Raw genomic sequence first — 27937 nt, 5'->3', positions numbered from 1 at the left:
TGTTGGTGCTGCTACCGTTACTGCTGCTGGTGGTGTTCTTAATTTTACTTCGGTTGATTATATTGATACTGTCACTGTAGTTCTGTTGATGCTGCTACCATTACTGCTCTTGGCGGTGTTCTTACTTTTACTGCTGTTGATTATATTGATACTGTCACTGCAGTTCTGTTGATGCTGCTACCATTACTGCTGTTGGTGGTGTTCTTACTTTTATTGCTGTTGATTATATTGATACTGTCACTGCAGTTCTGTTGATGCTGCTACCATTACTGCTCTTGGTGGTGATCATACTTTTATTGTTGTTGATTATATTGATACTGTCACTGCAGTTCTGTTGAAGCTGCTACCATTACTGCTGTTGGTGGTGTTCTTAGTTTTACTGCTCCTGGTTATTGTGATACTGTCACTGCAGTTCTGTTGGTGCTGCTACCATTACTGATGTTGGTGGTGTTCTTAATTTTACTGGTGTTGATTATATTGATACTGTCACTGCAGTTCTGTTGATGCTGATATCATTACTGCTGTTGGTCGTGTTCTTACTTTTACTGAGGTTGATTATATTGATACTGTCACAGCAGTTCTGTTGGTGCTGCTACCATTACTTCTGTTGCTGGTGTTCTTACTTTTACTGCTGTTGATTATATTGATACTGTCACTGCAGTTCTGATGATGCTGCTACCATTACTGCTGTTCGTGGTATTCTTACTTTTACTGTTCCTGGTTATTGTGATACTGTCACTGCAGTTCTGTTGGTACTACTACCATTACTCCTGTGGGTGGTGTTCTTACTTTTACTGCTGTTGATTATTTTGATACTGTCACTGCAGTTCTGTTGTTGCTGCTACCATTACTCCTGTGGGTGGTGTTCTTACTTCTACTGCTGTTGATTATATTGATACTGTCACTGCAGTTCTGTTGTTGCTGTTACCATTACTGCTGTTGGTGGTGTTCTTAATTTTACTGCTGTTGATTATGTTGATACTGTCACTGCAGATCTGTTGATGCTGATACCATTACTGCTCTTGGTGGTGTACTTACTTTTACTGCTGTTGATTATATTGATACTGTCACAGCAGTTCTGTTGATGCTGATACCATTACTCCTGTTGGTGGTGTTCTTACTTTTACTGGTGTTGATTATAATGATACTCTCACTGCAGTTCTGTTGGTGCTGCTACCATTACTGCTGTTGGTGGTGTTCTTACTTTTACCGCTGTTGATTATATTCATACTGTCACTGTAGTTCTGTTGGTGCTGCTACCATTACTGCTGTTGGTGGTGTTCTTAATTTTACTGCTGTTGATTATATTGATACTGTCACTGCAGTTCTGTTGATGCTGCTACCATTTCTGCTGTTGGTGGTGTTCTTACTTTTATTGCTGTTAATTATTGAGATATTGCCACTGTTCTTTTGTTGGTGTCTCTACAATTACTGATGTTGATGATGCTACTTACTATTACCGATGCCGGTGCTACTGTTACTGCTGATTTTCTGGTGTTCCAACAGCTACTGCTTTTGCTGTTGTAGCTACTGTTACTGTTGTTGATTATTGTGATACTGCCACCGCTGATTTGTTGACGAGCACGTAGCGACAGCTTTAGCAAATTGGAAAAACATGCTAACAGCACGAAACCTGGTCAGAATAACCTATCCGTGTATGCATAAGTTAACAAAACTTAACCCGTCTAATCTTTTTACATGCTTACTTCTGCCATTGTATGCCTTCGTGGATAGGTTAGCCAGGTCAGGTTTGGTGCTGATAGCATGTATTTCCAAGTTTGCTAATGGATGTCGCTAGCCGCTCGTCTTTGTTGGTGCCTCTACGATTAATGATGCTGTATTAGATAGTTTACTGTTGTGCATGCTGTCATTGTTAGTACTGTTGATGCTTTTCGTACTGTTACTGCTGTTGTTATTGCCACTGTCGTTAATGTATTGTTTTTGGTATTGTTGCAGCTGCATCTACTGTTGTTATTACCTCTGTTCTGAGTACATGAATCTCTCAGTTGCCATCTTTAGCAGCCAGCGAGAATTCGAAACTTGCAACTCAGTAGTACCAACCTCCTGTCCTATTCTGTTCAAGGTATCTCCTTGAGAAGGAAATCGTCACGGAAAAAAGATCACCCTTCAATCACACACTTTTAGGCAATCACAAGCCGTAGCAGACATTGAATATGATTTCCCTAGCCTTTCCACCAGATAGTTTAGGAGGAAAACTGGAGAGATTTTTCTTTATCCCCGCGACCTTCCTTTTTCCTCTCAGAAAATCCAATATGGTTGCTGGGAAGATGCTCCCTTAACTGAAATTTCATTGTTGAATTCCCTTCTCTCCGAAGCATTTTTCCCTCCAACATTGAATGATGAGGGATATTTTCCTCGTTCCAAAATGGGCGATTTGTATTGATTAAAGAAGGTGCTTCGGTGGCCTTAGATCTTCTTCCGTTAGTTCTCCTTCGGCGTGATGGGAGCTCGCAGGAACGAGTTAAACAGCCTCAGAGGCAGCGTCTACGTCTGGTAACAGGTTGTCGTTACGGAGGGGGTTGAGGAGAAGGGTGGGTGTTTCTCGCGCGTTGGAAGGAGAGAAGATATAACGGCGGATATAATGGTTTGGGGGCGCAGGGTGGGGGTAAATGCATTGCATCGCAAGGGGAAAATCTATAACTCCTAAGAGTAATTTACTTAGCCCTATGCGCACTGCGGAACGACATGATGGAAATGGTTTTCTACTGGTCTCCCGGGAAGAATCGCTGTCGCCCTGGTACGCAACGCCGTTTTCTCGATTGCCCCCCCCCCCCCATCCCGTCCCACGGCCACCCACATCACCGAGGATGTGATTAAACGCAGCGAGAGCTCAGCACCGCATACCTCTGGAGACTCTGCCTGCATCCTGAGACAGTGGCGTGCCCAGAAATTTCCTAAAAAAAGTGGGGAATTCCTATTTTTTCCTGATGGTCCTCTATTTTACCACTTTAATTGCGCTTGAATATTTTTTCTCAGGAGGGCAAGTTCTGACACCGGCCTGTGTTTAGCTCCTGGGCATCATTCTTAACAGAGCCGTCAGCAAGGAGGTGATTAGAAGGGCCGCACTCCCCTCTCCATTGGGATATTTATATAAAAAAAAACACGATTGTCATGAAATAATGTTTTCCATTTACGTATTTATTGGGTTCAATACCCAGTGAAGCCGCTCAGTGATTCTGATCCCACTTTAAACAGTAGGCCCAGTCCCGATTACCCTATCTCTGCATAAAGTGGACTTGAAACAACAACTCAAACCGTATTTATGGATATATTCATAGAGTTTCAGTGACATTTCGCGCCGAAATCACCCAGCAACGGAAACAATACAAGGTATTCGTTTCTTCATTCTTCTTTGCCTTAATACGCAGGCTTTCACTTCAACCTCCAGACTTTCAGATCTTCCACCTTACGCTTTATGTCAGCGTAGTCTCCATTTAATTTAAAAGTAGCAGGAGCGTATATTCTAGGCTAGCTAGGCTCTGCGAAGCCTGAAGTCTAGAGAATAAAATACAAGACGAAAATCGATTAAAAAATGTAAATAAAATTATTCATATCAGTGAGATGATGATGGTGATCCTAAAGTTCGCTACCTGATTTCTTAGGAGTTGGCAACCTGATTTCCTATGAGTTGGCAACCTGATTTCTAATGAGTTGGCAACCTGATTTCCTATGAGTTGGTAACCTGATTTCTAATGAGTTGGCAACCTGATTTCTTATGAGTTGGCAACCTGATTTCCTATGAGTTGGCAACCTGATTTCCTATGAGTTGGCAACCTGATTTCTAATGAGTTGGCAACCTGATTTCTTATGAGTTGGCAACCTGATTTCCTATGAGTTGGTAACCTGATTTCCTACGAGTTGGCAACCTGAGTTCCTATGAGTTGGCAACCTGATTTCTAATGAGTTGGCAACCTGATTTCTTATGAGTTGGCAACCTGATTTCCTATGAGTTGGCAACCTGATTTCCTATGAGTTGGCAACCTGATTTCTAATGAGTTGGCAACCTGATTTCTTATGAGTTGGCAACCTGATTTCCTATGAGTTGGTAACCTGATTTCCTACGAGTTGGCAACCTGATTTCTTATGAGTTGGCAACCTGATTTCTAATGAGTTGGCAACCTGATTTCTTATGAGTTGGCAACCTGATTTCCTATGAGTTGGTAACCTGATTTCCTACGAGTTGGCAACCTGATTTCCTACGAGTTGGCAACCTGATGTCCTATGAGTTGGCAACCTGATTTCTTATGAGTTGGCAACCTGATTTCCTATGAGTTGGCAACCTGATTTCCTATGAATTGGCAACCTGATTTCATATGAGTTGGCAACCTGATTTCCTATGAGTTGGCAACCTGATTTCTTAGGAGTTGGTAAACTTATTTCTTTTCATAGATCACGTGACAGAGAGATAGCCCAGATCTTGGACTAAGTATACGCCACTGAAAAGTAGGTATCGTCTGATATCTAGGTACTTTATACTAGGTACTTTCCCAGATCTTTCCCCCGATAACCATTCAATCCAGTACTTCGTTTAGCAGGAAATTCCTTCTTAGCAAAAGTTTCAGTCAATTACTTTTTCTTTTCTTGATCACATCCAGCTCCAGCATTGTTCATTCCAAAACAGCTTCATTTTACACATTTTCTGTCTACATTCCACTCTAAAGCTTCTAGAAGCTTCTTTAAAAACAAAACATATATCAAAGGAGGCGTAATGTAACAGATAGATATCTTATTCTGACTCTGTCCGAAAGGTTCAAAAATCAGACTTAAGTCGGAAGTGACGTCGCCTAGTGCAGTTGGAAAGCGCCCATTTAAAGGGCAATCGAGACCACAGCACGGAGCACGCATCGTGGCAGACTTGAATACTTGACTCGTGCTCTCGTTGTTAATTTGCTTGAAGTCACGAAAGTCAGCAAGGTGTTTTTAAAGTTCTTCTAATGTGAGCAAATGTAAGTACAAGACTATTTTAAAATGCTATGCTCTTTCTATGATGAAAAATAAGTATTTACAACGCGGAAAAAGCTGTGTGATTCTAGCGTTATCCACTGATTTGGCGCTGCAGTCGGAGTGCAATCTAAAAGACTTTCACTTCCAGTCCAAGGCTTGAAGACTGAACCGCGAGACCATTCTTCAAGTACGGTCTGACACCTTTCGGACAAGGCCTCTGATGAACAGTGATGCCGCCACAGTGGGGATATAGGGGGCGAATATCCTCCTTGGTATAGTCTTCCCCTCCACCTTTCCTCCCAGCAAATATTTTCTTGATTACATGTTGCTCTGGCCTCTAGAAAATATTCACCACTCTGTCTTTTTTAACATTTTGATGCATCATCACTGACAATTTGATTATTAATGGATATGGCAACGAGACGAACTTGTCATTTTCTCGGTCTCGTCTCGTCTTGAAGAGCCTGTTCAAAATTTCGTCTCTATTGTTAAAACGCGGTCTGGGTGCAAACCCCAGTCACTAATTGTTGCAACGTATAATCTATATTATCATTGCTTCGTCGGTTTTTCTACATCTCTCCAGCAATCGCCAACCCACAAACCCATCCTTGTCAGGACGAGTTCTCCCTCCCATCTGAATTGGAATGGCAGACGGTCACATCAGAGGCGACGTCATCAAAGCTTTTCCCCTGCCGAGGGAACCGACCCTTTTCCCAAAGCTGTCCCAATTCGTTATCTACGAGATCATTTACTGGCAAGGATTGGCCACGAAGATTGAATAAGGTCCACTTCAATCCAATGTCAAATGGAACTAATTGACTTATAACTTTGCCGAAGTCCGGCTGTAATCAAGAAGATTTGAAAGAAAGCAGATAGGAAATAGAGTTTCCAATGGAATGGTATTTGAAAATAACCTAATTGAAATCCTTGTGTAATATTCGAAGGTTATGTCCTTACAGATATATAATGAGATATTTATTTGGAATTCAAACCAACTATCCGTGGCTTGAGAGCGCTTTGTACTACACAACGCGGGTTGGCAAGAAATATGTCAGCCTGCGAACAACATGATAAATAGAAACATTTTAGCAGTGGAATTATAACAAATTTGGAAAAGCAGTGAATGGGAAACATTTCTTTAATATATTTTACAACACTGCATTGACTGAATGAGTGAGTTGTTTTATTTTACTTCGCTTTTCTGCCACTTTAAGCTACTCGTGAAAATTTATTTATTTTATTTATTTAGCAAAGATCCTTAACAGAACAAACATATTGTTCCAATTACAAAGGATCATATTAAATACATTTATAATAAAGAATAAATATACATTTTAAAAATTACAGAATTACAGAACTACAGAACTACAGAATTACAAAATTACAAAAGAAAAAGATACAGAAAATAGAGAATAGAGAAGGCAGTAGGTATGTTATACAAAGTTACAGAACAAAATACAAACGCAATATAGTACAATCACAACAGAGTATCGCTAAATACTTTCAAATATAAACATATAACACATCTCACAATAGTCGATGAACACTAATATTAATTACACAAATTGTACAAATATCAAATCCATATGAGAGTAAATGATACATGACTTTAAATACATAGTATCGTTAAAATAATATAATACAAACACAGCTTCACTAAACACTGAATAATATTAATACAATCAAATTTAATGTGAATTTAAATGTTAGGCAATGGCAATATATGTATTTTTATTATTGAGATATTATAAAAGAAAGCGCGAAGTCTACTTTAATTCCCTTTTCAACAAGTTTGTTATAATTTGTGCATAGTCTGATAACAACTGAAGATTTATGTGTATTATTTTTCGATTTATCAATAAAAAATAGGAAGCAAACACGTAAAATGTATTGGCTTAACACTAAGTTTAAAATATTGCAACACTTGCAATATTTTAAACTTAGTGTTAAGCCAATACATTTTACGTGTTTGCTTCCTATTTTTTATTGATAAATCGAAAAATAATACACATAAATCTTCAGTTGTTATCAGACTATGCACAAATTATAACAAACTTGTTGAAAGGGGAATTAAAGTAGACTTCGCGCTTTCTTTTATAATATCTCAATAATAAAAATACATATATTGCCATTGCCTAACATTTAAATTCACATTAAATTTGATTGTATTAATATTACTTCAGGCGAATCTATTAATGAGTGGTATGATAAAAGTGAAGACGGTACACTCAAAAAGAACACTCATGCCAAGGCCAGGATTACAACCCGGGTCCCTGGAGTCATAACGCGCTATGATAACCATTCCACAAGGAGGTCGACGCTAGAATTTTATAGGTATGTTTCACCTATGTCACAAACTGTTGCATTATGGCTTCGGGCAGCCATGATTGAGGCCAGTTCTTGTCAGCATACGGAATTCAAGTGGACGGGGCGGGATATACTAACACACTCGTGATTAAAAACAAACGTGTAGTTGGTGCTGATCATGGATATTTCCTTGCAAACGGCAAATAAAATTGGCAGCAAAAATGGCGGCTGTGCGCATCGTAACGTCACATGAACCCCACCTATATTATATTAAAATGAAGGATAAAGCTAGTGGTATGATTCTTCCACTCCGTTTTTCACATGTTTCATAATCATAATACCTATTACTACGTCACTATTCTGCCACTTTCAGACACGATGATGAGGATGACTGATGATTACATAAAATAGATGAAGGGAAAGCCCAGGGTGGGACTACAAACCGAAACCAAGATCAAGAGTCGACCACTCAACCCGTCGGCTGGCTTTGTGTCGGCGCGCGCGTGTGTATTAGAGGAAGGACGCATATGGGAACGTGTAAAACTAGAATTGTGTATTTTTAGTATTCTCTTGCGGCTCTTACCGCAATTTCCATCACCATATTGATTGTTCGAGCTTGATTACATTCCTTGTATAACAGTTGTAGCCTGTGCAAACGTTATGTTGAGCTGTGGCAACATTATATTGACCAGTTGCCGTGTGTTAAACGCGATCATTACTTACACTGAGGACTCAACCCCCTTACCCTCCGCGCGAATGCTTCCTGCTATATACATCGTTCTATTATAATGAACAATAAAGAACATTTCGAACGTAAAGGTCAATCCCATAAATGTTGTATCTGAATTGAGGTCCCTAATTATCAAAAGAGTCATTGCATCCTTAATGGATCATTTCTCACCACTGAAGTCTAATATTATTTCATGTCAATTGTTCCTGATATGATTAACTCTACAAACTAATTGGTCCCGGGTTCGATACCGGGTGGAGGCACATAGTGGTTGGTATCCCACTTTAAACTGTAGGTCCAGTCCCCATTAGCCTTACTGTACACAAAGTGGACTTAAAACACCAAATGAAACAAACAAACTAACTCAGTCACTCTTTAGCCTTCTTGAACCCGAAGGTTCATGGCTACAGCAACACAGACCTTCCATCTGTCCCCGTCCTGAGCAAGATCTATGTACTCTCTTCCATCACTACCAATTTATTTAAAATCCATCTCAATCCTACTGGTGATTAACTCTACAACAAACTTATTTTCACAAGGAGCGTAAACAGTGAATAAACGTGTATCTAGATTCCTAAAACTGTAAAGATGCCTCTGTAGCATGGTCCCATGCCTCAAGGCCGCGCATGACGGTAGACAAGAGGAGAAAGCGAGTGGACGGAGCAAAGCCGTACACGCTGCTGTAAACGAATGGTAGCTGACGTCGCGTTTCCCTCACGCGTTCATTGGTCGAGCCCTCTCGAGTCCAACTTGCGCAGATGACTTGTTTTCGTTCGTTCCTCCACAGACTTCTGGAACAGAGTATAGTACAAATGTAAATCTACCTTCGGACATTACTTGAATCACTGATTGATTTGCTTTATGTCGCTTCCTTTTTCTGACAGTTTTGGCTAATCGCGACGAATGGCGATACGATGAAATTGATGAAAGTTGTTCTTTCCGGAATGTCTTCTTCTTATCAAGCTGTATCTTCTGGTGTACAGTCATGGAAAAAAGTTCTTCCCCATAAGGCTTTAATAGGAGCAAGTAATGCAGGAGGGTAGGCAACACACATTGCACCCTTCGATGATCGGGTGATTTTGCCTGTCGTAACACCGAGAAGCGTCTTTCACGCGAAGGTCAGCATGACAGGAAGCCAAAGAGGGTCACGTGACTATTGGTTACGCGGAGTGTTTTGCTTCTCTACGTCCCCAGTTCTTGATCCACATTGCAGAAAAAGTAGAGCTGCATGCAATATATGAAAATAGGTTGTTTTCAACTACACGCTTAATTATGATTTTCCCAATTGTAAATCTATCAAACGTGTCTCCCGATTTAGTCGGGACAGTCTTTTACTTTGAATTCCTGTTTGTCATAGGCGTAACTTGACGGGAGCAGAAAGGGCATTTGTAACCCCACCCCACAAAAATCAGGTTTCTTAAAGCTGCTAAAACAGGAATTAAATACTATGATTTGACGCGTCCAAAAAAAATTATTATATTGAAAGATTTTTCCCAAATACGTAGATAGCAATTTAATACTTTGAAAGTGTCTCAGATTTGTTTATTGTCACAACTTATTGTGGCACAGGTCTACTACAAAAGTGGAATTTCGTAACAGAAATATGAACCCACTCCTTTTATTTCGTAGCCGATTTCATCTTGAAACTGAAATTAAGAATATTAGTTAACAATGTCATTGGTAAACAATAAAAAAATGTGTTAGACCCAATTCTTTAATACCTTATCATAATCTTTATCGCAAGTTTAAATTTTGTTGTAAGTCCACTTTATGCAAAAAAAAAAAAGGTAAAGTTCTCACCTGTGCTTGGCGCTACGCCATGAAGGCGTATAGGGGTGTGGGGGTAACGCCCCACACTTTCTTGATTCGTTCGTGAGTGGGGGTTATGTGATCAGCATCACGCCGCCCCACACTTTCTTGATTCGTTCGTGAGTGGGGGTGATGTGATCAGCATCACCCCCCTGACCGCCTTTACCCCCAGGGTTTCCCCCAGGTACCCATGTCATTCGACGCTGGGTGGGCGCTGGGGCCGCTCCCAGCGTTAGAAAAGTTCCCGGGCTTCAACCGGCCGGGAATCGAACCCGGGGCGTATAGCATGGTAGTCAGACGCGTTACCGACTGAGTCACCGGCACAAATAGACTAATCTGAAGTGCATACAGTTTAAAGTGGGATCCGAACCGCTATGTGCGATCACCTGGTATCGTACCCCAGACCCTTTGATTACAAGGCCTTACCACTACGCCATCAGTGAGGCGCACACAATCTTTGTATTTCGACCTTTTTAAACGTATATGTATCATATAAGAGGTTGTTTAACGTTGCTATGCCTCTATGGATTATATTTAGCCAGTATTCGAGCACATAGCGTCAGGTTTCATAGAATATAAGCTTCTCTTCCATGTTTATGGTTTCCTGTCTGCAGTAGAAAAACTGGCAGGTTCCCATAGCTTTTCTTTCAATAGTCTTCCAATGGCTGCATATCATATCACTCAAATTTGATTCATTCGTTTCGAACACAATCCCCGATGGCGCAGTGGGATCGTGGGCGCCTTGTAATTAAGGGATCCCGGGTTCGATACTCGGTGGAGGAACATAGTGGTTCGTATCCCCCTTTAAATTATAGGTCCATTCACGATTAGCCTAACAGGACATAAAGTGGACTTAAGACACCAAATCAAGCAACTAACACAATCCCGTTATTGTCCAGATTATCGAATCCAGAACCTTCGTCGCGAATAACATAAGCAGGAAGACAACGTGAAATAACCGAACAGAAACAGAACCTAAGACCTACATCGGATAGATTGGATTAAGTCGACGATACAGCACGGGTTCTGAAATGAAAAAGAATACGAAAGTTGAAGGACCTCTATACGCACCCACTTTTCCTCCACTCAATGGGGAAGATATCCTTCTAGCTGAGAAGCCTTTACGTAGGAGTGCCCTGAGGGAACTTCAAGGCTACGACGATAAAGTGTTCTACGTGCAATGACGGGACCAAAACATACGTCAGATAGCTGTGTTCCTCCTTATTTCGTACGCCATTTATAACTGGAACACGTGACCTCGTCTTTGGTAGAGCAGAAGCCTGCTTGCTTGCCACCACCATTTAGTTCAGTGACCTTTGCCCGTATTAGCAAGAGTGAATGACTCACCATATTCTTGTTGTCTGTGAGGCTACACAAGAATAGATATTTCGTTAGTGGCTGTAAGTATTGTTTCATCTGCAGTTATATCAGTTAACATTTCAATAGTTTCCTTCCTAATGGTTACGTTAGTGATAAACATGTAAATTAGTTCTCGAGAGTGAACGTTTTATCTATTTGAACGGGGGATTTTTATACAGCCAGCATGTATTATTTTTTCCTGAAACAAGAAGAAATTCGAAGACGCAAAAAGAGTTGTATAAGAGTAGTTAACAAAAGGAAAAAAGAAGAAGAAAACGAAAATGTAAATGCTGAAATAAATTATGGTAGAGATCGAGTGAATAACATTTTGTCATGGGGCCTCCTCGATGGCGTAGTGATAACGTCGTCGCCTTGTAATCAGTGGATCCCGGGTTTGATACACGGTGGATGCACATAGTAGTTAGTATCCCACTTTAAACTGAAGGTCGAGTCCAGATTAGCATATCTGTGCACCAAACCAAAACTAAGAAAGAAATTGTCACAGTGTAAGAAAATTTCATGTTCAACCAGATACGAAACAAAAGGGAATAATATATTGCAGGTTGGAGTTCACATCTGTAGCATCTAACCAGCACAATTATGAATCGCAACATATCGTATCAGATCCATTTTTATTATACATGTATGATAATATAAGAGAAGTAGAGGAAAGAGAAAACCAAGCGAAACACGGACGCCTTCTCCAGAATTTCAAATCTCGTTACATAAGGTTCTGGGTTGGAGTCCCGAACAGGCATGACTTTCTTGTTCTTGCCCTTTTATCTGCTTCATTTCATCATAATTCATCGTTATGGTTTACCTGCAGGGGAAGAATAATGACAATAATTGCCAATACAAAGCCAATGACAAACAGAACAACTCGATTACGGAGGTGCCAAGAAGAAACGAGACTTGACAGTTTCTCCGTCTCTCGGTTTGTCGAATTGAAAATTGCTCTCCCGTTCTCGGTCTCGATTAGTTAAATATAGAAATCGAAAATGTATGTGAATGAATATACATGTATTTTATATATTCCGGTTTTGTAGGAGATTTCGTGAGAGATGAAATAAGTACTCTTCCATCGTATTTATTAGGGCCTCCCCGATGGCGCAGTGGTAGCGTCGTCGCCTTGTAATCAAGGGGTCCCGGGTTCGATACCTGGTGGAGGCACAAGTGGTTCGGATCCCACTTGAAACTGTAGGTCCAGTCCCGATTAGCCTTACTGTGCATAAAGTGGACTTAAACAACACCAACTCAACAACCATCGTATTTATTTTTATAATTTGTATTCCCTGTTCGATGATCGCGACGATAAGGACGAGTGACCATTACATGAAATTGATGACGAAATAGTCAAACACCCCCGACAAGGACGGTACTCAAACCCGGGAACTTTGGCGACGATATCGAATGTCAATCACTTAATGAGCTTGACCACCGAACCTGCTTAATGTTGTTTCTGTCAGGTAATTCGTAATAACTATCATTTGCTTCATAATTTATCTTATTGTTGTGATTAATCTGAATTCAAAGAATTAGTTGAAAGGCAAAAATGCAAGATTGAATGTCTCTGATGTTACTTCGTGCCGAATAATATGACGTGGTATTATGATATGAATTTATTAATCATATAATATGCCTATTCATTCCATTGATTGATCCCAATTGAGCACACAAAATGTGGTATAATGTCCACTCCATGGAGGAGTGGTTAGCACAGCGCGCTACGATGCCATGGGTCCCTGGTTAGAATCTCGACTTGGGCGTGGGTGTCCTTGGTAAGTGTCCCTTCATCATTTTCATCATAGCATCACTCATCTTCATCGTCGCTATTTGCCAAAAGTGAATGAATAGCAAATCTAAATAACAAACATCCAATCAAATCGAACATCTCCACCGATTTAATTCTATACGGTACCGAATTCCCACTTTATTACTGCATCTTAAGTCATTTTACAGCATCTCAATTGTTTTCCGATTCGAAAACATTTGGAATGTTGTTTTGTGCAGTTGATTGTGCATTGTTTCGTTGTTTGGATTGTTTAATTAACGTCGCATTAATTAGTTTTAGACCAATCGTGACGGGGGAAGCAAGAGCACAAAGAAAGCGAAAAAGACAAGGAAGAGACCACGGCTTTCTTTAAAGATAGCATCCCGTGAATACAACTCAAGTGACTGCAGAATATTATGAATAAAATTTATTTCGCTTTTTCCTTTTATTTCTGTTTCAGTTATTTTACTTCGCTTTTCTTCTACCACTCGCGTTACTCGTGTCGGTGAGGAAGAATTATAAACTCGTGAAATGGACGATGGTACAAAAAAATATATGCCTCTCCCACGGTTCGAAACTGTCAGTACAAAATATTGTCTTATTTTTAACATTTACGGTCAAATATGGTTTGTCACGTAGCAATTTTCGCTTATCTCTTTCTCAAGGGGTTCCATTGCCTCTCTGATGTCGTAGTGGTAACGTCTTCGCCATGTAATGAAAGGCTTCCGAATTCAATACCAAATAGAGAGGCATTTGGTTCGGATCCCATTTTAATCTGTAGGTCCAGTGCATGAACTGGACTTAAACAATTAACGTGTGGCATGTGGTCTGTGATGAGAACCATCATTTCAGCGAACCTTCTTGACAATGACTCTAATATCACTTGAAAGAATAGTATTTCCTTACGAGTAGCTCTTGTCAAGAAACCAGTTCCTGAAATTTTCTTCTGGAGGCATCGTAGCACCCAGCTGTTTGTTGTGGCTGGGGCACGAGTCATGCTATCAAAGCTCAATCCTTCCCGAGAACTCAGAATCACCAGGCAAACTTAAGCGAATATTTTGTTATTTGGGTTGCATAAACAACAGGCTTTAAGACGTTACGAAATTCTACGTCCCGTGGCCCAGGTATTTTTTTTCTAAGACTGTACCTCAAGGCAGTGTTCTTGGACTTCTTCTCTTCATCCTGTACCTTGATGATCTTCCAGAATATCTTTCCGACTCATGCAAGAACCTTCTCTTGTTCGCTGACGATTGCAAAATATATAGTAAAATCTCCAATTTCAGTGACATGACACTTCTGCAGAAAAATTTAGATTCTCTAATAAAGTGGTGTGAATTATGGAACTTAAAACTCAACCCTCAAAAATGTACCATGATGACCTTCTCCTTAAAAAAAACACATTTAATACTAAATATTTCATAAGAAATAATTGTGTTCAAAGAGTTGCCGCACAAAAGGACCTGGGCGTCATATTTGACGAGCAACTTTCCTATTCTGAGCACATCTCTACAGTCACAAGGGGTTCAATGCGTATGCTGGGTCTTCTCTATCGTTTCACGGAAATAAACAACTTGATTGCCCTCAGCACCTTTTACAAATCTTTTGTGTCACCTAAAATTGAATACTGTTCTCAGATCTGGTCTATGGCATGCACCTCAAATTCAGATAGACTAAATTCCGTCCTAAATTTCTTCCTGGCCATTATTTGACACCGAATTCCGTCCACAAAACAATTGCAAAAATCCATCCTCCTGCAAATGTTAAATATCCAAACTCCTCAAGAGAGACATAGACTGGCTGACCATATATTTCTACACAAAATAGTGAATGGCAACATCAGAAGTGACCGCCTTCTTCAGGAAATTCCCTTTCGTGTGCCTGCCCGCTCAACAAGAAGCACTCAACTTTTTGCTTCTCAGAAGCCGAGATTGTGTCTCATCCAGCGCTCTCTGTTCCATAGACTGTCCAGTGAATATAATAATCTAGGAAGCCAAATAGACATTTTTGAAAATCTGGACCGTTTTAGAAGAAAGTTAACTAAAAGTATGTTAGTCTCTTAACCACATGTAATTTTTCTATGTTATTATTTTTGTCCTTATGTTCTATAAAATCGTTCCAATGTAAAATGGCTAACGCTGTATTTGGAATCTTCTATTAAATAATTAAAAAATATATATATGGACACGACATTAGCCCCACAGAGGGTTATACAAGCTTAAAGGCCAGACGCCAGAGCCCGGCTAGTCGGCATAATGAAGTCCACGGTGTACAACCTGAAAGGGAGGTTTATATGTGGGTATCTTCAGAATCTTCACCCCTTACGCGCCTCCCTGCATTGTAACATCTCTTCGATTTTTGATTTTTTGATTTGATTTGATTTAGTTTATTTTAATTCGCGTTTTGTGCCTCTTGGCTAATTTGCGAAGATGGGGATGAGTGATGAAATGATGAAATTGATGAATGGACATTCACAAACAACCAAGCCCGACCGGGATTCGAACCCGGGACCCTTGGCGTCGCAGCGCGATGTGCAACATCTCTTCGAAGCATATGGGTGTGTGTATGTGTGTGTGTGTGTGTGTGTGGAGGTAGAGCGTCACATATTGACAATCTTGGTCGTTTGTGAAGGTGACGTGATCGGCACCACTCCTTTCCCCCGAGGGTTTTCCCCCAAGAGGTACCCATTAACTAGGCTGGGTGAACCCCAAAACCACTCAATACAGTGTAATTCCTAGAAAACCATTATCCAAAACGAAACCACAACTGCATGTTGCTGTAACAGCTGAAACACCCCCTAAAGTTGGTGCTGCCTGGGTGGACTTCGGAGGATCTCAGAGCCCTTCCCCCCCTTCTGCGTATTCCCAAGGGGGCAGTTGTTCCTGATTCATCGCTGGCAGAATCTTGCAACTCAAAAGTTCAAGGTCCGCAAGATAAGGCCCCCTCGTCCCCCTCTTTGAAGGGGAGGCTACAACTCGAATGCTACAAACTTGATAAATTTGACTATGTTATGAACCAAATCAGGATGATAAAGTCGAATCTCTGGATCTGTTTCCCAGGACCTGAGACGTACGATACCCCTTGCATAACTCATCAGAAGCAGGGACCCAACACACCCTAAAAAAGTATTAGAGAAATAAATCTAATGTAATTACTTTCACAGTGAAAATAAAGTTATGTTCATCACGAGTGATTTTACGGTTCTGAAAGGAAACTAAATCTCTCTATAATCTGAAAAGACTATTTTATCTAGAGGTGGTGGTGTAGTTTGGCTGCCTTTAGGGATTTAAGCGGTGTCGTCTTCTACAAAATCATTTGTACGAGCGACAGTCAAATGAAGACCCTAATTTGTTTCTTGTTTTATATGTAGTAGGTTTCTGCATGTTAAGTTGCACAAGTTTGATGCATTTTAGCACAGACCCATTGCTGATCCACATATATTTATAAAGTTTGAGTTACTGTCTGTACACCACAAGATTGATTGATTGATTGATTTAGTTGGTGTTTAAGTCCACTTTATGCACAGTAAGGCTGGGACTGAACCTACAGTTTAAAGTGGGATCCGAACCACTATGTGTCTCCACCGGGTATCGAACCCTTGATTACAAGGCTACGACGCTACGACTGCGCCATCGGGGAGGACCAGGGTGCGAAATCCCGGGGGGACAGGGGGGAATTCCTCCCCACCAACGATTTTGTCCTGAAATTTCCCCCACCAAACTTTTCCGGTGGGGGGGGAGTTTTTATTCTCGCAACAAACATAAACAATTAGTTTGGGAGTCGAATATACTTTATTGGAAATATCGAAGACATGCGCAAAGAACGGACTACAAAGCATCATCTCTAAAGACACTGAACCCAGATGACACCAAACCCAGAAATTAGTTGGACTTGTTATTTCTTCTCCATTTCTCATCGCCTTTCGCCAGCTACCGCAAAAAATATAAATATACGAAGTGTGGCTAGAAAAAAAACCGGATTGATGTTGCTGTCGACAAACGACAAGCGCGTCAAGGTCAAGCGGTGCACGAGTGTATAACGTGATATCCTGCCTATCGACTGTGTGATTTTCCAGGGTGCGCGGCGTTCGGTTCCGCTGTAGCTTGTGGACGAAGTGAACCGTACATCTGTGCTCCGTCGGAATAATGTTAAGTGTGAAAGTGGAACAGCGTATCAATGTGAAGTTTCTTATGAAACTCTGAAAATCCGCCACAGAAACGTATGGTTTGTTGCAGGAAGTGTACGGAGATAAGTGTTTATCACGCACTCAATTGTTTGAGTGGTTTCAAAGGTTTAAAGAGGGACGAGAAGTGATAGCGGAGGAATCGCGTCCTGGACGGCTTTGCACGTCAATAACGGAATCAAACATTGCAAATGTCGGTGAATCGATTCGAAAAGATCGTCGCTTGATTATTCGAGCTATTGCAAAACAACCAACATTATTACATTACGGTGCTGACGACTCTTTTTGAGCGAGTAAGAAGACGACGACCTGATTTGTGGAAAAGCAAGTCATGGATTCTTCATCAGGACAATGCTCCTGTCCACACGGCATTGTCAGTCAAGGCTTTTTTGGCCACGTATGGAATACCAATGTTAGAGCATCCATCCTATTGGCCGGATCTTGCTCCGTGCGACTCTTCTTATTCCCAAAGGTCAAATCAGCACTGAAAGGAACCAGATATACGACCGTAGAACCTGTGAAAACAAAAGCGACGAAGGTCATGAACATGGTTTCAGAAAATGATTTCCAGCATTGCTTCCAGAAATGGTAGATTCGTATGGAGCGGTGTATCAATAGTGCAGGGGAGTAATTTGAAGGGGGATAATGTTCGCATTGTAAAAAATAACCAATAAAAGATTTTGTAGCAACAGTCCGGTTTTTTTCTAGCCACACCTCGTATTAATAAAACATGTAATAGTATTTAGATGTCCATGCTAAAGGTCCCGGGTTCGATCCCCGGCCGGTTCAAATCCGGGAACTTTTCTAACGTTGGAAGCGGCCCCGGCGCCCACCCAGTGTCGAATAACATGCGTACCTGGGGGAAACCCTGGGGGGTAAAGGCGGTCAGGGGCGTGAGGCTGATCACATCACCCCCACTCACGACCGGATGAAGAAAGTGTGGGGCGTTACACCCACACCCAATATACGCCTTCATGGCGTGCTGCTAAGCACAGGGGAACACTTTACCTTTTAGTATTGAGATGTGAATTTTATTTAGGATACTATTATTTTTTAATATCTCTTAATTTTTTCCCTCGCCCCTTAGTCACGCAAATCATCATAGCATATTAAAATCTTGAATTTGCAATCAAATTTTGAATGAAGGACAGTCGATATAATATATTGTATATTTTATAATAAAATTTGATTTTTTAATAATTGACACGTAGTGTGTGTATGAGTGTGTGTCTGTGTCTGTCTGTCTCTCTGCTCCTTCCCCCACCAATCTGAAGTGATTTCGCATCCTGGGGAGGACCCGTACACCACAAGAAGAGGAATCATCTTTGTGGTGCACGTGAAGTCACTTATTAGCTACTGCGAAGGTCCACCCATTTCAGGCCATTGTCGAACTTTCTCCTCTATTAGTAAACTTGCTGGTGTGGTAAGCATACACAGAGATACTAAATTTTCATTTGCTATAGAAATTCTGTACGTTTTAGGCTTCCAGAGGGCAAGAAACCACTGCTCTTCAATGGTGCATGTGTATGCAGGAGGCGCCATCTCTAAAATGACCAAAATGGTGTTGTGAAGCTCACTTGATCAGTGTTGCAACCTTGAGATCGTTTTGTAAATAACAATTGATACCTCATGTACATTTGAGATGTATACAGACTGTCCTGCTAATGCCATTTTGATTTACTAGCTAGTAGTTGGTAAGATTGGTCAAATTATAACTTTTATCGTTAAAAGCCTGATAGTTTCTGATAAAGAAGGGCGACCCAAGTGTTGCTGCACAATTCCCATTCCCGCGTATTCCCGGGTAAGTGTTATGCGTCCCGAAAGTTTTTTTTTGGGGGGGGCAGTTAATTCCTTCCTTAAAAACCGGGTTCCCCGGAAAACAAGTACGTTTGATAATCATCTGCTAGCACCAACAGGACGGAAGTTCACTTTGGGATAGGAACATTCTGTCGGTGCCACGATCGTGATGCATGTTTGTAATATAAAGCAACAATAAACTTATCCGCTGTGCATTTATTGATAGATTGGGTTTATTTTACTCAGCTTTTCTCCCATTTTTGGCTAATCGCGATGATGAGGATGCGTGATGATGGGATGATGAAATTGATGAAGGAACACTCACAAAGAACACCCATGCCCAGGTCGGTATTCGAACCGGGGCCCCCTGCTAACCACGTCGCCACGGAGGTCGGTCCCTGTGCACTGAACCGTGCCATGAAGGCACATAGTTGGTGGGTGGAGGAAAGGTGCCATACGTTCTGGATCTTGGCCAAATTGGAGGCGATGTCATCAGCACTACTCTCGAACCGCCTTATCTCACGGTTGCCCCCAGGGACCGTATTGGTCAGAGGCTGAGTGTGAGACTACGCAGGGAGATGGTCGTGAAAGTTTGCACCTGAGACAACCCACCACAGGTATCGAACCCGGACCTCCAGGGTAGCGGGCCTTCCCGATGGCGCAGTGGTGGTGGTGTCGTCGCTTTGTAATCAAGAAGTCCCGGGTTCGATATCCTGTCTAGGCATATAGTGGTTCTAATCCCACTTTAAACTGTAGGTCCAGTCCCGCTTAGCCTTACTGTGCATAAAGTGGACTTAAAACACCAAATCAATCAATCAATCTCCAGCGTGGCAGTCATATAAATCAATAAAACCGAGGCAACTTACCAAATTGCTTCAGAATCAGAGTAAACGAAACCAGCAATGATTTTTCTTTTATTTTCCTGGAACTGGATGAAACGTTGCATAAATTCTGGACGTCCTATTCTCGGATTCCTACCAGTGAAACGTCCAGATGCTTTCTACCTTCACCCCCAACGGCATTCTGTGAGGCCGCCATAGCAACACGCTCTTCCCATTAAAGAAAAACAGCAACCGTTGCTTGCAGGATCATAATTTGCAGCACAACAGTATATATAAAAACATATCAAACAGATTCGCCAGACGCTCTGAGGAAACGAGAGCCCACGAGTGATCTATGTCAGTGAGACCCTCATATACACACATGGCTGCTGTATTTTTTAATTATAAAAATGCCTCTAACTTGAGTATTTGATGTAAAAGTTAACGATTGAACAAAAATGTGTACTTAATATTATGGCGAGTAGCAGTGGTGCATTCATTCGAGGGATATCTGGCTTGAGTCAGCCTCTTCGTAGTGAAGTGGTGGGATCTGAATATTGTATCATTGTGTTTGTCCGTCGATCGTCGCAATTAGGGCTGAGTCGATATCGGTATCGGTAAGTATCGATTCGATTTTCTTCGCCGATACCAATAATCTTGAGTTGCTAGATGAACGGCCAAGAAAAACAAAACTATTCAAAGTTTCGTTCACCGTTCCTTGTGACTTGAGGGTCCAACCTCAGGTCCAACATAGGAAGTTCCATGTAGATTTCCGAGAAATGCTGCACCCTCCTGGGAAGCAGATGACAAAATCAAAGTCAGGACAAAAGCGAAAGCGCTGCTCCGAAGCGGTGACATTGAAGGCATGTAACTGCCTGGAGGTCAACGCTACGTGGAAATAAAAGAAACCATTCATTGCCAATTCTTGCTAACAAACTCGTGGGAGGTAAGAACATGGTCGTTTTCAAAGCTAGCATTATTATCATGCTGGGTTGATTCGGAAGTTCTTGGGAAAGTGACGAATGTCACTGTGGGGAAAGAGTGTTGTGGATTCTTACCCTGCTCTGTAAGTATTTTGAGTATTTGCTAGCAGATGTCGACACTGCAGCAACTTGCTTTTATTTTGCAAATGACAGAGAATAATGGACAGCAGGGCATAAACAGAGCCAGCCAAATGAGCATTATTATATTAGCGATTAAAATTATCCGATATGGCATCTGGTGAGATTTTCAGGAACCACTCTACGTAGGATACTTCACTGCGCTTCGCTGTGTTGAAGCCGTTCAAATATGTGAAAAAGTAACGTCTACTGTTCAGTTTTTGGCTTTAAATCGTTCTGTAGGTCAGGACAAATCAAAATCTTACATGTGTTTTGCATCTCGTGGAATCAACAAAATGAAATGTGTAAATAAATCAGGGAAAACAGAACTGATTGGCATAACTGAAATGCGGCAAGGAAATTACGAAGAATGCACGAATCTGTTCACTTTATTTTCCGAAAGATGATTTTATTAGGTCTACCATGAAAGTAAGTTTTAAATTGTTCTTTATGAATACAACATTTTTTCTTCGAAAACGATGTAGTATGTATGTAATTTGGAACAGGTGCAAGTCGATTAAGTGCGAAGATGAAAATAGTTTGAGAATTAATTAATGCCTGTAATCGTAAAGGTAAGTCAGAAAAACGAAATTGACATGCTAATGTTGATGTTTCATGCAGTAAGTTAATTTTCAGTGCTGTTGTTATTATTATTATTATCCTGTGTTGTTATTAAACCAGCCTGGCTCTTTGGGAAAAGAATTGCAACGGCATGTTTACATCTTTCTCCTGCCCAAGCTTTGCAATGCAGGTGAATTGCTTTATTTTCAAGTCATATCTGAGAGTCCCAGTTACAACCGAGGTGCAGATGAAACAGCATTGCTTTGAAGAACCAGTGTATCAAATGCTTCGCTCTCAGCACAGCTTCACCTTTGTTATATTTCCTGGAGTTCACGTAGCATTAGCAACATTTAAAAATATGGCGTAATTTAAATGTTTCTTTCATCCCAGCAATGACAACACGCTACTATTACGTACTGCTACTGAATGAAAACAAACATTTATCCTACATAGAGCGGCCATATTGGAGGCGACACTAGCGCTCAGGTGGTAATTTTAATCGTGAATAGCTATCTGCATTTGTACATATTTTTACGTCGTTTTCCTCCCTCGTCAGGTTAACCCAAACGACAAGAATGTTGTTTACATGAAATTGAAGCAAAGACACTTATAATAATTCACCAATTTTTCGATGTAACTGCAATACTTGTAAAAGCTTTCAACATTTCTTAAACTTCTTTCTTTTGTATCCTCTGGGGCTAGAAAGAAGTTCACAGAAAATGTTACATGAGAATAATTTGGGATTAATTTAATGTCATTAATACAATGTGATGCGATGAGTTTTATGACTCAGTAACTAGCCTTATTGTTATTTTAAACTGAAATTATGCAATTATCGGTGACGATATCGGTTGGAATCGGTCAGGATATCGATTGGAATCGGTCAGGATATCGATTGGAATCGGTCAGGATATCGATTGGAATCGGTCAGGATATCGATTGGAATCGGTCAGGATATCGATTGAAATCGGTCAGGATATCGGTTGGAATCGATCAGGATATCGATTGGAATCGGTCAGGATATCGATTGGAATCGGTCAGGATATCGGTTGGAATCGATCAGAATATCGATTGGAATCGGTCAGGATATCGGTATCGGCAAATATTGGTACCGCTCAGCCTTGGTCGCAACTAATACAAATAGTAAAAAAATCGATGTAAAATAACAGCAATAGAAATGGGGAATATCGTTTTCTAAGGAATGCAACTGAATCAACAAATTATTCGGACATCAATTTCTTGATGAAAATAGGACATCATCAGTGATTCCCTTCATTTACTTATTCACTATAGAACTGTAAGTGTTATCAACATTTGAACCAGCCCCCCTTTCCGCTTATGAAACACAATGGAGTGCTTAGTTGCTGCTTGAATAAGTACTTATCTTACTTTTCAACGATTTGGGAAATAATCAACGAATGTTGGGATGGAATTGAACAAAAATGAAACGCATTTCCATCTCTTTGTTGCTGTTTCCCTCTTCCCTCACCCCTTGTTCGATAACCGAGCTTCATTTTTCATTCCAGTTGTAACGAATTCCTCCTCTCCCGATCATTTTGATCCACGGCTTTCCCTCGATGCTCTTTTGTCTGCAACTGTCAATTACTTCATTCGTTCCTACCAAAAGGTCACAGCAGTTGTGTAATCCCAAAGCAAACATCGCGCTGGTCTGCTCATCCTATTCTTTACTCCCTACAAGTTGAAATAAGTGGGAGCTGTGTTTATTGTGCAACTGCGCTACACTGCCATGTCTACACTAGCTACCAAATCTATTGGCGGGTGACCTGGGAAACTATATCTATCTTCTAATCATCTTTGAGGGCCGTGTGGCAATTTTTGTAATTCTGACGTAAACTTTCTAGAAAAACATCGACCCTTCTGAGACAAGGTCCTAGGAGCAAAATCGACTATCGTCAGACAACGTTCTAGAAACAACATCGGTACCCTTGAAACAACGTTCTAGGATTAACATCGACTCTCTTGAGACAACGTCCTAGGAACAACATCGACTCACTTGAGACAACGTTCTGGGAACAACATTGGCTCCCTTGAGAAAACGTTCTGGGAACATCGGCTCCCTTGAGTCAACGTTCTAGGAACAACATCGACTCCCTTGAGTCAACGTTCTGGGAACAACATCGGCTCACTTGAGACAACGTTCTGGGAACAACATCGGTTCACTTGAGACAACGTTCTGGGAACAACATGGGCTCACTTGAGACAACGTACTGGGAACAACATTGACTCACTTGAGAAAACGTTCTTGGAACATCGGCTCCCTTGAGTCAACGTTCTAGGAACAACATCGACTCCCTTGAGTCAACGTTCTGGGAACAACATTGGCTCCCTTGAGAAAACGTTCTGGGAACATCGGTTCACTTGAGACAACGTTCTGGGATCAACATCGACTCACCTGAGACAACGTTCTGGGAACAACATTGGCTCCCTTGAGAAAACGTTCTGGGAACATCGGTTCCCTTGAGTCAACGTTCTAGGAACAACATCGACTCCCTTGAGTCAACGTTCTGGGAACAACATCGGCTCACTTGAGACAACGTTCTGGGAACAACATGGGCTCACTTGAGACAACGTTCTGGGAACAACATTGACTCACTTGAGACAACGTCCTGGGAACAACATGGACTCACTTGAGACAACGTCCTGGGAACAACATGGACTCACTTGAGACAACGTCCTTGGAACAACATGGACTTACTTGAGACAACGTCCTTGGAACAACATCGACTCACTTGAGACATCGTCCTAGGAATAACATCGACTCACTTGAAACAACGATCTGGGAACAACATCGACTCACTTCAGACAACGTTCTGGGAACAACATCGACTCTCTTGAGACAACGTCCTAGGAACAACATCGACTCACTTGAGACAACGTTCTGGAAACAACACCGACTCCCTTGATACAAATTTCTGGAAACAACATCGGCTTCCTTGACACAACAGTCTAGGAACAACATGGCTCCCTTGAGATAACGTCCTAGAAATAACATTGGCTCTTGTGAGACAACGTTCTAGGAGCAAAACCGTTCCCTTGAGACCATGTCCAAGAAACAATATCGGCTCCTATGAGAACTTTAAAGGAACCACATCGGCTCCTCCGATTCAATGTTCTGGGAACAGCATTTGCTCCCCCCAAGGAAATGTTGCCAAGTGTTGCTTGTGATTGTGCTTGTGCGATTAAAGCAACTACAAGGAGCGAAGGTAATTTCACCGCTATCTCCCAGCGTTCATGAGGGTCCTCGTAAAAGAGGGTCACAGCCGAACACAATCGAACCGAACGCCGATTCGTCGCTTTCCAGCCGCAAGATCAGAAGTCGGATTGCCGGGCGGAAAGACCTAGTTCAATTCCCGTGATTGGAGTTTAAGTTGGGAATGTTTCAGGCAATGTACCTGCGTGAAGCGGATCGGGGGCTCACCTACTGAGAACCTGGTCACAATGCTGGCTGGTAAAGGCTCGTGGTGCTGCTTACTTCGGCTCTGCTATTGCCGAGATCGAGACTGGGAGAAGCCCTATCTCCTTACCCCGCACGTGCCCACATGGCACGATTCAATGTACAGGGGACAGCTTTAGAAATTCTTGAACAAATTCCCAAATTGTAATAGATCTTTCAATATCGTGAATTTCATGGTTATCGTTTGATATCGATTTATTCCAATTATATATGATTCGATATACCGATAGGACACATAAGATCGATGTTTCTCGCAGCCGGGGAGACTTACATTTTATCGAGCTGGAAACCACTGGAAACCATGCGAATGCAAGTTTCCTACAAACAGGATAAAATGCATTTTTCGGTCTCCTAGCGCGGAAAGGGAACATCTGACAAAACTGTTGATGTCCAGTAAACAATGTGAAAGTTTACTTTGCCCTGAGGGGTGACAAGTATATATAGTGAGACACTTCACGTCACAAGAACCAACCAGACCTCAGTCGCTTCGCTATTTACCTAACTCCACCCTGATTTTGTCTCTGAAATAATCAACTCCTCAACAACTTGTTTTCAAATGCGTTCCATCTGGTGCCCCCTCTTTACTCGGAGACACCCCCCCCCCCAAGTCCCAGTCGGGAGCGTGGATCAATAGAACGTCTGGTCATGGTCTCTTCCAAGGATTCCGACCTACCGCCTCCCCCCCTTCAGGACCTTCTCCTGCCTCCCCGACCTTTTCGCTACCAATTAACTTAATTGATCAAGGCTTCCAGGGGACACGTCGGTGTTCCTAGAGACACGATACAGGCCTGCGAGAAATTTAATGTTCGTTTCCTCTGTCCATAAACCCGACACATACCGTTCCGCCTTGAATTCCTATTCGGGTCTGAAACACAACCTACAAGCAGGGGGCAAGTTGAGGAAAATGAACCCGGAGCAAATATTTGCCAACCCAGCCAGGACTGACCACATACGCATTTCCATTTCAAATTTATTGTTATACTAATGATCCTGAAGGATAATGAACTACGAGAAATATTCAGCAGTCAGGCCAGGACTGACCACATACAGATTTTAATTCTTTGCGACATAAGGGAAAATGGGGTAATGGTGAACGCGGGGTATTAGGGAACACGCAAGTATGAAGTTTCCGTAAAGTTTCAAGCACGCTTGATTAGTGCTGCCATCTTCCGTATACTACTGGATATACTTCTCTTGTATCGCCATTAAGCTATTGATCAGTAGTGAAACAGTATTTGTGCTTGTTTGCGATTTGTTATAAGTAGAAAGATACATTTCGGAAGGAGGTTAATGTATTTGCTTTATTCTAGAATTCACGTTATGAATTATAACGTAAGATGTCAGAGGAGTGTTTTTGTATTTTCTTGCATTGAATATGGCAGGTTGAAAATGCAGTATTGCTGGTTGGCGAGTTTTGGGGTAATAGCGAACAGTCGTCAACGTCGTGTTGGCCACTATCTCGCGCTGTTAAATGAAAGTTCTCCCTAAATTTCTCTATTAACCGTATACAATAATCACATAGCATGTTTATTGATTGACATTAACGATGACATATATTGAGATATGCAAAGTTGTTCTTGAATTATTTGAACTGTTAGCATTTTTTTGCCCAAGGTTTATATTTTTGATTGTTGTTATATTTCATGCATGCACGTGCATTCCAGTACAGCAAGGCCAGCACTACTGACTCACAGTGTTTCATTTGCAAAATACTTTATTTCTACTTTATTTCTATCTACAACTGTTTTATACCATTTCAAAGGAATCAACTTCCAGTCCTCCCAGTCAGTTTATTTTCGAGATGGCAACCCTTAGCACCATCTTGTGCCGATCTGACAAAACATCTGTGTATTTCGCCCAACACTCCGGATCCGGAGGAAGCAAGAAATTGAAACGGGACTCTGTGACCTTGAACCATCCAATAATAAGCCAGCTTCTATGCACGATACATTTACCCTCAATCAGCAAGGCTGTAATGCAATCGCGGTACCATCAGTAAGGTCTGCTGCTGTAGCTACAGTAGTGATGCAAACTGTACGGTTACATTTCTACGTACAGGGATTCTTTTTGTACCAATGCTGTTGAAAGCCTTTTTCTTTAAAATGTAATTAAGAGCTTTGGGGCACAGTAGAGACGCAAAATCTATGATTTTTGATAGAAGAGTAACATATCATGCCTGAGCGTAATCGTTTGAAAAATCTATTGCAAAAATCGAATGCAAAGGACATTTTTAGGAAGAAATGACATGTGTTTGCAAAGACAGACAAATACTACTTTTCACCTTCAAATAATCACTTCTTAAAGATCAAAGGTAGAAATATCTTAAATATTTTCGCAGTTCTCAATTTTTATTGGGCTGCTTCCCTAAGGATAAATGCCACCGCCGCACTCCGCTGCTTTCATATCATCTTCAAGGTTACAAAACTGTTGTTTAGAAATGGTGTATAGATTTTCTTGGTCTTTGAGTTAAATCGACTTCTTAAGAAGTAACCAAACTTCAAACATAATTTTTACGTAATATCAAATGTATTCACCATTACACCACGATGGCGAACATTGCCATATTTCATATAATGTAATATTCCTAAACCAGAATTCAATGTAACATTGCCTGTGAGCAATAAAATTATTCATCACAAAATACTGAATAAGTGAAGCATACTTCGAAGCATTTTAGTTGTTAACAAGTAATTCAAAATGGGCATCTCCTTTAAGTGTTCACCATTAGCAGCACTCTGCCTTAACTGTTCTACTAATGATCCTAATTAAAAATGAATTGAAAAATATGGACTCCAATCTGGATTTCCGACACATAAACTTCAACTATTCAATGCGCCTTATACTATTGTAAATCAGTGTAGAAACATCTCTTTGAGGTTTGTTAAGCAACTTTTCATTGTGAAACGCGTGATTAGCGAACCAAGCCCCACCTTCGCCTTTACATTGTTTTCTGAACCGAAATATGTTCTTTTCTTACGTCTCTCTCCAATATTGTTCTCAAGATGCCGGGTCAAAACCAGAAATTTGATGTTAACACATGGAATGGAACTCGGTACAAGAAG

The sequence above is a fragment of the Lepisma saccharinum genome, chromosome 14 (genome assembly GCF_977018435.1).
Source record: "Lepisma saccharinum chromosome 14, izLepSacc3.1, whole genome shotgun sequence".
NCBI classification, from domain to species: Eukaryota; Metazoa; Arthropoda; class Insecta; order Zygentoma; family Lepismatidae; genus Lepisma; species Lepisma saccharinum.
Note: the sequence above shows the minus strand (reverse complement) of the source record.